At 44.3% G+C, this 15,254-nt stretch overlaps 1 protein-coding gene across 3 annotated transcripts in view; it reads right to left on the minus strand.

Moving 5' to 3' along the window:
• Window positions 1-3,460: 3,460 nt before the first annotated feature.
• Rell1 (RELT like 1) overlaps window positions 3,461-15,254 on the minus strand; it is a 58,932-nt gene continuing 47,138 nt past the window's right edge. For 2 of the 3 annotated variants that reach the window (XM_040747100.1, XM_040747098.1), the window contains exon 7: window positions 3,461-5,491. The gene's annotated coding sequence lies outside the window, so the exon portion shown is untranslated. The remainder of the gene's footprint in view (window positions 5,492-15,254) is intronic. The other variant, XM_040747099.1, reaches the window with a different exon arrangement.

A 15,254-nucleotide genomic window follows, 5' to 3' on the forward strand; every position in this document is an offset into this window, starting at 1 on the left:
GTCATGCTCAGGGGACTCGTGGGACCGTAGGAGATCATTAGGTTATGCAGGCTCAACCCTCATGATGAGACTATTTCTTTCTCAAGTAACCGTATTAGGTCTCAAGACAGAATTAATAAATTAATTGGGTCTTGTGAGGCTGCACTAGTTACCCCGAGAGCAGACGATATAGCAAGGTCAGCCCAGAGTTTGGCCTCTTCTCTCCGTCTTCCTTCAGCACTCACAACCCTCCTCACTGGTGCGCCTGCCGCGTTACAGTGAACATTAAGGACTTCCCTAAATGTGGCTGCCGAGCTTAGAGTTTTCACCAGCACCCCAAACTTGGGGCTAAGTAAGCCTTTTCTCCTTTTAAAGTATTCTGCCCCGGGTATTTTATTTATAGCCGCACAAAACTCACCAACAGCCACTAAAAAGGAGTGCCCTCTGGAGGTTGATTTTGCAAGCGTTTTCTAATCCTCAAAAACCTGTGAGTGGATCCCTACAGCAAGCTGGCTGGCGAGGCTAGTCAAGTCAGTGATCTCTGGGGTTAGCAAGGGATCCTGGCTCAATGAAGTGAAGAGAGACTAAAGAGTCTCAACATTATTAACATATGCAAGCACACACTCATCCCCCCCCCACACACACACATGCATGACGCACAGGCATACCACACATACAAAAGTAAATAAGTAAATCCTGAGCAGGGGCTCAGGAAAATTCGGAGCCCCTGAGAAGCCATGAGCATGGTCCCCAGCACACAGCATTGAGTGGTGGAGCTAAGGCTCAACTCTACAGCAAATGTCAGGCAGCCTCTCCAAGTTCCAATCATTTACAACAATCACACCATTTCCATGACAGGACTTAGGGCCTGGGGTTTCCTCCAGAATGTGACAGTCATTCCTGCCTTCATCCAATACAGTGCCTTCAGGAACACAGGTGTCCATGTAAGATAAGGAAGTATTTTGGTGGGAAAAACAATTGACAAGATCAGAAAAACAGATCAGGGGAAAAAAACAAATGTGGTCTTTTATTCTTATTTGATTGTTGTTATATTTTTTTAAGGTTTATTTGTTCTGCAAATACATCGTGGGGGCTCTGCACACCAATGCTTAAAAGACACACCAACAAATGGCCAGACCACCCTCCCTGCAGTTCCCACATCCAACCAGAAGAGGGGGGCAAAGTGTCAGTCCTGTGCAAGAGGCAAACATTTGCTGCAAACCTCCACGTTGTGGGGAATCCCACTTCTAAGCAACCAACCTATTCCATTTTGGACTGTACATTTTGGACAGAGCAAGGCTGGCCAGCAAGACAGGCTTGAGAAGGGAATGCATAGTTTTCAAACCATGAACAATCCCTCTCTGCAGCCACGATGTTCTGGGAGCCCAGGCTCCGAGTGCACTGACTAGGAAGTCCAGGCTGGCCATGGGTTGCCACATTCCCAACACTGACAAACATAAAAGCTAAACAATATACTGGCATCTCTAATCTGCATCACACACATAAAAAAGAGGCTGATTAAAAACAGAATATGCCCCCCCCCAAGTAACCTTGTACAGTTTAGGCTTCTGGGTCTTCATGGAGAAAATTATGTCAGCCTTTCTATTTGCCCAGCCTATGCGATAATACATCTTCCCACATTCCAAATCAAAATTACTCAACTCCACAAAAAGTGAAGTTTACTGAATAGTCATTTGAAACTTCTAGCCTGCATAGAAAGGAGAGCAGGAGTGTGGGCAGTGAGTGACAAACGCCTCTCTGTGCTCCAAATGAATCCTATAGCCACACTGGGTGGACAGGCACGAAGTCCAAAAGGAAAAAGCTGAGCCTACTTCATTGCACTTTGTTAATAAAGGTGGCTCTCCCAAAGTAGTTTCCAACTATGTATGCCTGCATTGAATATTGTATAGTAACAGCCTCGTGTCCTGCAAAGTTGAAAATAGGTTAACATGAATGCTACAGAGCAAGTCTGGAGTCAGGGGCTTCATGTGGACTCGGGCTCTTAACACACAGCCACACAATGATGTATACACAGGCATGGGATACCACACAGAGAGTCGAGGCTGGGACACCCAGCACCAGTGAGCAAGTCCTGTAGCCTTATTTTCATTTACAAAAAAAAAAATCCTCTTGTAAAATGACTTCTCATTTGATTCTCCTTGGATCCTTGGAGAAGCAGTTGGTCCCAAGACTGGGGCAAGAAACATGAAAAGAAGGACCCAGAGCATCTTCTGGGGCCAGAAAATAATAAAGGGTTAGAAATAAGAGGGAGGGAGGCAAACAGGGAAAGGAAAAATGAGGGAGTCATCTCAGGGGGCAAAGACACCAACCTTAAGAACTTTCATTACAGACACCATTCCCTAAGGACAGAGCCCTGCTCCCCTGCCCCACCGAACCCCCCCCAAAAAAAACATGTTAATACTGAAATCCCAATTTCTGGAGCAGGGCTCATATGACCCTACTTGGAAGCAGGATCTTCACAAATGTAATCAAGAAGAGTTCCTAGATGGATTGCAGTGTGCCCTAAGCCCAAGGGCCTTATACGGAGGGAAAGGGCAGACACCCAGAGGAAGACCGCTCAAGACACAGATCTTCAGTGATCCAACCTCAAACCGAGGAAAGTTAAGAACTTTCTAGCAACCACTTTAAGTTAGGAAGGAGGCGTGAACTTCCTCCCTCAGAGCATCCAATGGACCTAACCCTGGAGAAAATTTGGTTCCAGGTTCTAACCTCCTGACCTGAAATAGCTTTCTGCTGCTTTAGTGTCACCAAGCTCTTGGTACCCTGTCAATGGGAGTCCTGGAGGAGCCAACTCCAATGCACGATAAAACTACCAGATGAAAATGTAAGCAGAGGTAAGTTACTGGCCTAATCTCCCAAGTATCTCCTCTTCATTACAGACATAAAAAAAAAATAACTTTTCCATAGTGAAACTTGCTGGACACGTCAACCAAATGACTGGAAATCACAAAGTGGTACGTGTCAACTACATAGTCTCTGATGTGAAGCACAGAGAAAAACACATCATCCAGGCACTGTCCTTCCCGATGCAAAAGCTCAGTCTATCCATGAGAATCAGCTACCCAGTCAAGCTGAAGGCACCACACACAGCTGAGCAGCTTACTATAAAGTGTCATGATCGTGAAACTAGGCTAGTGGGCAGTCTTAATGCAATGGAGAATAATAGGGCAAAGTGGGAAGCCCCACCCTGAGTTCCGTTTTTTTATCAGTTTGAACCTATAATGATTTCTTAACCCTGATCATGTTCCTATGAGACATAAGATGTTGGTAAACATGAAGGCTAGCAGAGTGAAGGGTACACACAGGTTCCACACTATATGTCCTTACCATGTTCAAAATTACCCTCAAATTAAGAAAGAAAAAACAGCTTGGGGTTAGAGGTGCTATGAAAGAGGAAATTCCATGAAGACCAGACCAATGATCTCTCAACAAGACTTAAGATGTAGCTCATTCAAGCCCACTGGTTTAACGCTTTTATTTTTAACTCTGCTTTGGTAGTACAAAATTCATAAAAAGTACAAACCAGACAGTTAAAAATACATTGACACTGAAAACAGTGAAATTTTTCCTTTACAACTGACTCGTCACACCAAGAAGCTATCCATCATTAGTGTTGTGGACAGTGAGCTTGTCCCAGATCCCCAGTCCTTCTAAGGAAGAGAAGAGAGGGGTAATCCATAAACATCAGCTGTGCTGGGAACACACAGGACTCCACCCGGCAGCGTAAACCAGCACAAAGCAGATGTATTCAAAGTATCGAATGCTGAATTTTTGGCATCTCTTGAAGCCAGTCACCCAACTGCTCAAATATTTAAAAATGTTTAAAATGTACTCTTGGTATATAAATACAATTTTAAATATCTTTGCATATTCTTGTTTATTTATTGCTATAGAAAGTGCTCTCTAGATTGAATAAAATTAAAAAAATAATTAAAGCTAAAGAATATCTTACATGTTAGCCCATCACCATTTAAAGGAGGACACTGTTGTTGTTTTTTAATGCAAAATGGATGCTTTTTTCTTGTTTAAGTCAAAATATTGGCTTAGCTGCACAAACGTCACTCCCACTAACACAAACAGCACTTCCTGGACCACAGTGAATCCGGCATCCACACTGGCTTCTCTGCTTTGTAGACCCAACAAGCATTCCAATCATCGGCTACCAGTGTGAGATTACATCCAACTGCATCCACCGCTCACATAAAATGTTAGAAAACAGTTAGTTCGTTTCCAGAAACAGAATCAAGTAAGTGTATCTACAGAAAATACCTTGTGGTATACTTTTATAAAAATCTTTGTTTTTCCTTTTTTCTTTTGGTGGAGCCAAACAAAAACAAAAGCAAACCTTTTCTCTTTGAAATAAACGAAGTACTCAATGCTATCACCCTAATGGAAGCAGGGCGTAGAGCTTGCCTCGCCCCATCCCACATCGATACGATACTAGCTCTGTTTCTGTGCACTCTCAGGGTTTTATAGAAGCAAGCTAAGAGACGGACAGGACAGGAGCCACTAAGAGTGGCTGAGAATGCTGGGAACGTGCTCTACCACTGAGCTATATCCCAGTTCTCTTTCACTGTTTGGCTTTGAGACAGGGTCTGGCTCAGTCACCCAGCCTATCCCTGAACTCTCTGTAGCCCACTCAGGCCTTGAACTTGCCGTCTTCCTCAGAGGCCTTTACTGAGCGAGCATCAGTTTCCGAGATGAACTGCCAGACCAGGTAATGGAGGGAGGTCTCAGCCGGGGCTCGTTTGTTTAAGAAAAGAGTGTTTTCTTGTGGCCTCTGGATGTCAATGCAATTTTTCTAGAGTGACTTAAACCATTTTCCCTTTTACTCAAATAGACTAGGTGAGAACTGTTTAGATTATGTTAAATAAAAACAGTAATAGTTTTTGTGTTTTCTAAGGGTGGCCTGATGGCAGCAGGAGTCAGTGCTGAAATCTTGGTCCAATGTCTGTGGTTTCCATCTGATTCCATGATCCCCTGGAGGATCACTAGATGTTTCCAAGGACCTTTTCCAGAACGAGTCTTCTGTCACAGCCTACTGTGTGTACGAAGATCTTGTAACAACTATCAAATGGAATCCGGCTTGGGTAACAGACATGAACGCACCAGCATAAGCTCAGGCTGTGAACGGCTCCATTGTTCCTAAGATTGCGATTCCAAGGGAGGAGCTGCCTGTGTACAGAACATCCGGGAATGGGCAACTGGGAACCATGGTGGGTGGGTAGGGATGGTCCACAAGTACAAATAACATGAGCTCTTTCCCGCAGGGAAATTGAACTAAATTTTTCATCAGACTTTTAATCCCACAACTTCTTTCAAACCAAACTGAATTCTGTGTTCAGCGTAGCAAAAATATTCCCTTTTGGGTTTGAGCCACGAGTCCACTGACTTCATAATAGAAACTGTATAAAAGACATAAAAATATTCCCTAGTCAACTTCGTATCTTGCAAGTTTGGAGTCTCTTAGAACTCTTCAAGAAAGCCACTGCTGCAAGAGAAAACAACAAGAAATGTAAAGTTGTAACAAAAGGGAAACATACCACATGCTGATCTGAGTACTTAAAACCACAGGGAAGCTGGGATCCCTTTCCCCATGACAACTCTCTTCTAGAATTTGGTCTAACAACATTTAGTGCCACCACCCAAAGGACCCTTTCACAGGCGTCACCTAAGGGCATCAGAAAGCACAGATATTTTCATTACAGTCTATAACAGTAGCAAAATTACAATTATGAAGTAGCAATGAAATAATTTTATGGTTGGGGGTCAGCACATGAGGAGCTGTATTGAAAGGTCAAGGTATGAGGATGGTTGAGAACCATTGCAGTGGAGTCTGAGAACCAGGGAAACAAGGCTGGCTGGCTGCTTTCTCACAAGCTCCCTGTGATCCCTGCCTCACTTCTCCAGGGAACAGGGTCTTAACCCCTGCCCTGTACAGTCACATCACGAGCTACAGAGCGATGATCTCATCATACTTATAAAATAATTTTCTATGTTCCAAATATCTTTTATTCTGAAGACTGAGACAGCCCAGGGCAGGACTGAAATTCTAGCTAGAGGTTGAGGAAGGGTGTCCTAAGCTCAAGGGCAGTATGGGCTACACAGTGAGTTCAAGACCAAACCAGGCGTCTTTAGGAGACCCAATAAAAAGACGGCTCAGAGGAAAAGCATTTGCCTAGCCTGTGCAAGACTCTGAGTTCAATTCCCAGTAACTAACATACAGGGGCACAAATTTGGGGTCAATGTGGGGCTACAGGGATCTTGTCTCAGAGGGGAGAAAAAGAAAAAGAATTACTCCAGCCCAGATTTTGTCACTTAAAGGAATCATACAGTAGATTCCCCTGACCTCTAGGGGTGGGCACTCAAGGCCCAGGGTGGGCCAACAAGAGGTGAGGGGAGGCCTAGATTCAAGCCTAGAATCCCAGTCCACACTGCTGAAGGCACGCTGTCCTCTGGCCTCTCCAGCAGGGCACTGGGGTTTGACCTGACCAGACTGACACTCAGTGCTTATCATGGAGCCCAACAGTCAGATCAGCATCAGGCCCTTCCCCATCCTCCAGTTCCCTGCTCTAACCCATCTTGTTAGCACTCTTCAACAGCTGCCTCCATAGCTGATTAAAACTGCCCCATGCAGAACAAGGATGTGGAAACTCCAGGCTGCTGCTCAGAGGCCAGAGACTACGCAGCATAGGGAAGGCACAAAAGCCTTGCAGGCTGGTCTTTGCTCACTGAAAGGCAGCTTTGAGTTTCCAGGAAAACATCCGTCTCATCAGAATGACAATCTAGAGAGGAGAAAAAGATACTGCACACTCATACATGTGTCTGGCCTATAGCCCAGAAGCCACATGTAGCTCTATCCAAGGATGGCTATGGATGGTCCAACATAAAATCATAAACTTTCTTAAACATCAAGATCATGTTTTGTCTTGTTTTGGGTAACTCAATTGTACCATTCTCAATTATGAATTGTGTCAGCAACACCATGCAATGTCAAAGGGTTGGACACACCTGGCACGGCTTGCAAATGTCCAACTGTGGCCTACCTTCTGTGGGGAAAGAAGGAACCCAAAAAGTACAGGCTGTGCTCGGTATGTTTTAAAACCCCAAATTTGTTCCATATTTTATTCAGGAGGGACTGGGTCCTCGTTGGCAAACAAATGCACTCTGAACCGGCACTTCTTTACCACTAAAAACCAATGGAATGTTAAAAGGTGCCCTCCACACGGTCCAACAGAGACCAGAAGCCACAAGAGCCCAACAGGAACAGGCAGAGGGTAGAGGAAGGATATGTGTGCACTGTACTTCCGAAGCTGCCTCTGTGGGGGAAATAGAAGACACATTTGGACAAGTGGATGCTCGAACTGGTAGAGAGAAAGCAAGGCTCTGCTGCATTGAAAATAAGTCACAATCCCAGGAATAACCACTTCCCTCGTAAAACAAGACTGGTGGGAAGAACAGAGGCTTCCTTCACTAAAGACACACTGGAAGCGAATGTGTGTGTGTATATATATACATTATGTGTATATTATATATACACACATACACAGATATATGTGTATATGTGCATACAGCCATAAAGATGACAGCCTGATGCCAATATCAAAGAATAAAGCACAGCTCACTGACTTCAGCCCCCACTGAAGGAACCTTAAAATTCTCTCTAGTGGCTGGACATTAAGGAAGCTACAAGGACCAGCTTCGGACACTGTCTTCACACCCCTGCATGCTATCTATAACTGAGATTATTTGATCAGAGTTCACCTTTAAGTTTCTGCCATTTCTAGATCACCATCACAAAGATCTCTATCAGTGAGGCTCCCTGTGTGATTACCTCCAACTCCCTTCACCCTCTGAACCAGGGGCCACGTAAACTGCTGGCAGCCAGGCATGGTGACACATATTTATAACCCCACACTAGGGATGAAGAGGCAGGAGGATCACTAAAAGTTCAAGGCCATCTGGGCTATGGAGTAGGAATCTGTCTCAGAAATGACAAAATGGAACAGAAAAAAAAACCATCAGCTTGACTGGGAAGTCTCATCCCGCTATGTCCATCCACATTAATTACTCATTCCATGTCTCCTTGGACCTCAGAGGCTTACTGGGTGGGAATTACATGGTCAGGCTCAAGTTCACATCCACCTTTGTCAAGAGACAAAACTGAAGCCTTTTAAATTTATTGTTAATATAGTTGGGCTCTCTGAATGTCTCTCTGTCTCAATGTCTCTGTCTCTGTCTCTCTCTTCCTCCCTCCCTCTCCTCCTTTCTACCCCCCCCCCCCCAGATACGGTCTCACTGTATTGCCCTGGCTGGCCTGAAGCTCATTATGTAAACCAGGTTGACCTCAATATCACCGAGCTCCATCGCTCCATCTGCCTCTGTCTTCTAAGTACCACCATACGCCCAGTCTAAATTGGGCATTTTTCAGGTTTACTGATCACTGTATTTTTCAATAACACACAATACTCATATTTTGATGAGGGATTTAAATAATTAAAAACTTAATTTATAAATATCAATAGTGAACACAAGTGTTTGCATATTTGGATCAGTTCAGGGGAAACTTTTTTTTAGAAAGGTTATAGATTTTTCCATTCAAAATTGAAATTAAAGCAAGCAAACAAACAAAACCTAACACAGACATCAGTGAACATTCATGCAAATTCTATTGCCTTCTTCTGTGAACAACATCCACGAGAAGTCAAGCCTTAACAGCTCCTCTGCTGCTAGTACTTTTGTTATTCTGGGAAGTCTGCAGGCTTTCCTCAACTGGGTTACATGCAATACCAACTCACATACTTAGCGCCACTGGATTACTGAAGCATTGAGAACTGGACACTTAAAATTCACCAGCACTTGGGAATGTGAAACTCAGGGAGGAATTTACGCAATGGGAAACGTCACTGAAGTCTAGCATGGCTCTATACCTGGAGGAATGAACAGTCCTCAAAGTCTCAGCTCACCTCTGACCTAAGTCTCCACTGAGTCACCCTTGGGCTCCCCAGGGTCTGCTTTTAGGGACCCCAGAGACCCTAAGCCTCCGATGCTCCAGAGTTTATGATGAACAGAGCAGATACTATGGCCCCTCTTTTCTACGTCTCATCAAGGGGCTGTCAGGGCTAAAGGGAAGGACAGATGAGCTCTCTGTGTGACATTCAGGGTCACTTACAGGGAAGGGCCTAGCACAGGCCTATCCAGGAGATAGCTTGCTAGCTGACAACAAAACAAAACCTCTCTCAGATCCTCTGGCCCAGAGAACACTAGCAAATGTGTCTTGGGATCTTCTGTGAACAGAATCAATCTGTCGAAGACAGGCTTAGGGAGAGCGCTGACATGGATAACCCCAAACTCCCAGGTGATAACTGGAAGGATCTATCCATAACTACACTACTGGAAGTTGCTGGCTCCTTCTCATTTACCTATGGGCAGAGGAAAGGCTCAACAGCTGGGAACCACAGAGCCTAAGCCATCAGCTTCCACAGAAGCCAACCGGCAGGGAGCATCTGTGCGTTCAGCTGGGCAAAAGGAGGAGGAGGACTCCATCCATAGGAGTATGCACACGCTGAACGGCTACACAGGACACTCAGAGCCACAGTCCCTTTTGGGGAACAGGGCTGCTGATAAAGACAGAAGGAAGGTTTTTGTTTGTTTTCAAGATTTTTTTTCTAATGTAGCAGCTCTTTCTATTGTTTGATTACTTTACCATGGGTCTGCTTACTATTTACTATTTGTTGTTCAAAAAACAACTGCATCTGTAGACCAGAGCCTAGCATAACCATCAGCAGAAAGGCTTCACCAGCAACCGATGGGAGCAGATGCAGAGACCCAATCGAACATTAGTCAGAGCTTGGGGAATCCTGTGGACTAGAGAGGGAGGAAGGATTGTAGGAATCAGAGGGATCAAAGACACCACAAGAAAACTCACAGAATCAACTAATCATGGAAGGGCTCAACAGACCCTTTGGAAAGATAAACCTATGTCTTCCTTGAACTATGCCACCAATATCTGATCCTTTTAGACCTAAAGGTCTATGACCTTGGTGTCCCTGGGCAATGACTGAGTCAGGCACTCATAAACCAATGCCTACCTTGTCCATTAGCTTTAAAAGCTAACAACATCAGATGACTCTCTGGGGGACCAAAGGAGGCTGCCTGTGGTGCTCTGGATGACAATGGACCCCATAGGCTCTTATATTTGAATACTTGGTTCCCAGTAGGTAGAATTGTTTGGGAAAAATTAGGAGGTATGGTGAGGTTTCAAAAGCCTATGCCATTCTCCATTCCCTCTGTGTGTATGTGTGTGTGTGTGTGTGTGTGTGTCTGTCTGTCTGTCTGTCTGTCTGTCTGTCTACCGTCTCTTCCTTCTCCCTCCCTCCCTCCCTCCCTCCCTCCCTCCCTCCCTCCCTCCCTCCCTCCCTCCCTCCCTCCCTCCCTCTCTCTCTCTCTCTCTCTCTCTGCCTCACACTTGTGGTTCAAGATGTGAGCTCTTAGCTGCTGCTTTAACACATGCCTTCCGGCCAACTGCCATGTTCTCCCATCATAGTAGTCATGGAATCACAGTGGTCATGGACTCAAACCCTCTGAAATGTAAGCCCCAATAAACTATTCCTTCTGCAAGCTGCCTTGGTCATTGTGTCTCTTCAGAGCAACAGAAAAGTAACTAAGACTACCCCTTAGTCAGAGCCAGAGGATGTGAAATGCTCACTACTGTGAGGTCATAGGCATGCTTCTGTTTTTTCCTTTTCAAGGAGAGCAACATTCCCTCACAACCCACCGCCACTGGGCAGGAGCTCCAGAGCTCCAGAGTATGGATTTCTTTCCACCCTAAGATCTGGGAAAGGCAAATCCTAAGCCTGACTCCCCATCTGTAAAATGGTAGTGTTAGTATTTTCCACAGTTCCCCAAACCTCCCTGCTATCTCAGATCTCACTGGACTTTTTGCCTTTCTGATGAGTCCCTACACACTCTCCTCACAGCTGGCCTGGACAGACACTGCCTCCCTCCTCCTCGTGTAAGGTCATGGCCACAGCTCCCACACAGAGCATGCCAGGCACCACACAAGGGGCAGACAGCCTTACCCAGAAAACCAAACCAAGTGACCTTATCCAAGCAGTTTCCTTTGATAAATTGGTATTCAGCCCCTATAAGGCCAGTCAATTAAACTAAGGGTCATTATTCTACCTGAATCTTCTTTATTTAATACTTAAATATATAAATGTCTTTTCCACAAAAACTCTAGATGCAAAGAGAAAGGGACAAGCTACTGAGTGTAGCTGGCATTTCTGTCCATCATCTTCCTCTGTGGAAGATGAATGAATGAGTGAATGAATGAAAATAAATAAGAAAAACAATACCAAGAATGTAAGCAGGGAGGGCAAGCTCAGAAGACCCCAAGTATTCTACCAGGCATTTGGCAGCCAAGCAGAAGGGGAGGAGAGCTGGCCTCTCTCACTGAGAGGGGTCAGCTGTAGGTCAGGAGTGCTGACCTGTGATTGGCTGGGTGCTTGGGAAAGCGCAGGCACCCAGTCAAAAGAGCCTGGGTCAGCAAAGTCTTCCCATCCCCTCCTTCTTGGTTCTGATTCCCTACAAGGCATGGTGATTTCTAAGGCCTCCTTAGCACAGACAAAAATGGCTCAAATTCCTGAGGGACATGTCTATCTGGGTGTCCTGAGAGTCCAAAGCTGTTTTGTTCTTAAGAAGTAAGAGGGGATTCACAACACTTAAATAGCTTAATAAACAACAAAGGCCAGGGAATGCCAAGACAGACTTGATGACAGTGAATAGTTAGCAATAATAATGTGGCCAAGGACCGATTTAAGAACTGCACATAATCCTGTCAGTTAAGCCTAACAACCACCTCATTTCATGAGGAGAAAACTGAGGCTTAAGAAGGTTAGGGACGCCTGGACATACAAGCAGAAGATTCAGAATGAGAAGGCTAGCCTTAGCTACCCAGCAAGTCTGAGGCTAGCCTGGGTTACAAGTTTGACGTTAGCCTAGGCTATGAGAGTGACACAGCTCTTAGGAGACTGGGGGTGGGGGCGGGGTGGTCACTGGGAATCCGATGTACAGCGAGAGCTGTACAGTAAGTACCAGGTCAGCCAAGAATGCTCAGCAAGACCCTACGTCAGAAGGGAAATAAAAAAGAGAAAAAGAAACAAGTGGGGTAAGCAATTTGCTTATGCTCATCAGCAGTTAAGTGGCACAGTTTATAGTAACCTATACATTTAAAATGTAGCTTTTAATCACCAAAGTAAATAATCAAAAATATAGTAATTCCATGAATAAATAAATAGGTCTCTACAAGGGTGAGGGGATAGTGGCGGAGGTGAAAGTAGTCAGAATGCAGTATACACATGGAACATTATCAGACAACAAATTTAATCAATAAAAATAGAGAAACTCCTAATAATTAACTTGTTTTAATTTTAATATTCTACTGTAAACCTACTAGAAGATAACATAGGAACAAACCTCCATAGCACGGTCTAGACAGGGACCACAAGAATCAATCTCAACAAGGCACCCCAAGAATCACACTCAACAAAGCAACAGACAAATGAGGTTATGTAACACTGAAGCTTCCACACAGCCAAGGGGACAAACGGGTGAAGATATAACTTACAGAATGGGGAAAATACTTTCTACATCTAGATGATAGATAAATAGGTAGGTAGATAGATGTGTGTGTGTGTGTGTGTGTGTGTGTGTGTGTGTGTGTGTGTGTGCGCGCGCGCGCGCGCGCACAGATGTCAGGTAGAATCTATAAAGAATTCCAACAACTCAACAGCAAAAACTCAAAACAAAAACACTTCAGTCCAATTTTAAAATGGGATGAAAGTTGAAACAACTAGCTATAATTAAAAATGTGTGAAATGTTGTGCAACTTTCCACATTGGTGTTTTCAATAAGGTGCAATCAGAGCGAGGGAAAAACCAGGGAATGCAAGTTGAAGCATCATTTTTACAAAAAGTCAGAGACCAGTGACAATGAAGACAAGGCTGTGGCATCTGGAGACTGAAAGCAATTCGATTTATTTAACTTTGAAGAACAAAAGCTTATTCTTCTAAGAGAAAAAAAAGCAAAACACATTTTCTGTGGGGGGCCGGGGGAGAAACCATTTTGACAGCATTGCCAAAATAAACCAGGCAGAATGTAAGTCAGAATGGGCTACAAAAAGGAGTTCAAGCCACAGGGGCAGGGAGGGGGATAAGCAGCAGGAGAAGACAAACAGACTCTGTTTTTAAAAGAGGGAAGGAGAGAGGGAAAGAGAAATCCTGCTCCATCTAAAACACGCAGTGGTCCGTCAGCAGCTACCAGAGTCAGCTCAAGGACCTCCATGGACACCAAGGGCTGTGGGAGTCCAGTCCTCTGTAGAAGAAGCTACAGCATTTGCACACCTCCTCCTGTAAATTCTAAACCATCTCTGGACTACTTACAATACCAAATGCAAGCAAATATATGTAAATAGTTATCGTTCTGCATTGTCTAAGGGATCATGGCACGGGCAAACAGGTGAACACGTGCAGTACAGACAAAGGACTTCAAGAAAAATTCCCAGTGGGATACCGGATGAATGCAACAATGCAGAATCTGCGGCCATGGGAAACTGACTTCACCAAGCACAGATTCTGTTAAAGACAAGAAAGGGGGTGTGGATGAGAGCAGGGAGGAAGAACCCTAGTAAGTGAATGTATGGTAAATTAAGGTAATTTAGTAAAACAACTTGGAAACTCCAATTTAAACAAAACACCTTAAGGAAAAAAAATACACCATCAAAGACTTAAATCAACTATATAAAAACAGGTCCACTTTTACTACTTTATAAGCTGTTTTCTCCCTCGAGACAGGGTCTCACTGAGTAGCCCTGGCAGACCGAGAAGGTTCCCAACTCACAGAGACCTGCCTGCCTCTGCCTCCAGAGGACTGGGATAAGGATATTCGTGCATCATCATACCCAGCCTTTGCTACATTCTACATCAGATCCTCTCATTCCGTCTAGACCCAGAGATTCTAGCCCAGATGAAAAATTCCAGGTTTTCTTAGCCGAAAGTCAAGTCCAATTAACTGTCCCAAGCATACCTTCTTCAGAAACATAGGGAAATTTGTAAGAAAATTTTAACAAATATCTAGTATTTTAAATACCAATAACTATTGCTTCCTTTTTTTACATGGTCCATACTCTGCATAATTCAGCATGGACACACCTAAGACCTATTTTTCTTGGACCACGCTGACGTCTGTGATAACTGAAGCCAGGCTACTTGGGTTCCACCCTAAACTTCACCAATTCCAAACAAGTTATTTTAACTGTGTGCTGAGGAACCTCACCTGTAAAGTGAGGTACCCAATTGATTCCACAGATTATAAATACTCTATTATTATTCTCTCTGTTTTTGAATTTTAACGTCCACAATAAAACCTTTTTCTTTTAATTTCAAAGTTAACTACAGTGAGTTGGAGTCTCAGAGGATATGTTCCCTTCTTAAAACCACTAGGCGAATCACACCGATTTGGAGAGCGCACCACAGTATGGCCACCCTCCACCAAGAAAGAGTCAGTTTCACCCCAGACACTCTCTTGGCACTTGCCTTGAATCAATGCACTAATATCTTTATTTCATATAAAAAGGAGGTGTGGGCAGTAAGAATTACTTATTTCCAAATGGACTCAGGATGAGATATGAGCCTTCTGGTGAAATCCAATTACATAATCCTGGTAGATGTCAGTGTGCATTGTAGAGAATATCAAATTCTAGATCTGTTACCTGTGGTCAGGATTTGGGTAATGAGATCAATTTCCTCAAGTGTGATACAGATAGAATGTAAACCACAAAAGTCAGCTGAACAAGCTCAATTCCTTTAACCTTTCTAAATATTGGTGTGGCTGAAACCAGGGTGAAGTATGGCGTCAGGATGGCCTTGCAGTTAGTTCCTGCCTGCCACTGGGCTATGCTTCTTAAGCAGTCAGTTGCTGCTGCGGGCTGGGGGGGGTGGGGACACACACACACACTGTCAACATGACCACATACTTTTGCTAGGCTTTCACCACCTTAAGACTTCAATACCAGATGTGTCCCTTCCCAGACAGTGACTTTAATCAGCTTCTATGATTATCCAGGTCACTCAGCAGTCCACATCTAACATCAAAGGCATCTCTGTTCAGTACTGCTTTTCTGGATGATGGGCATGTCCTCTGTCTGCAATTCCTAACAGGGCAGACTCCAACCTTAGTGGTTACTGATCACCTGA

The sequence above is a fragment of the Mesocricetus auratus genome, unplaced genomic scaffold (genome assembly GCF_017639785.1).
Source record: "Mesocricetus auratus isolate SY011 unplaced genomic scaffold, BCM_Maur_2.0 Super-Scaffold_100006, whole genome shotgun sequence".
NCBI lineage: Eukaryota > Metazoa > Chordata > Mammalia > Rodentia > Cricetidae > Mesocricetus > Mesocricetus auratus.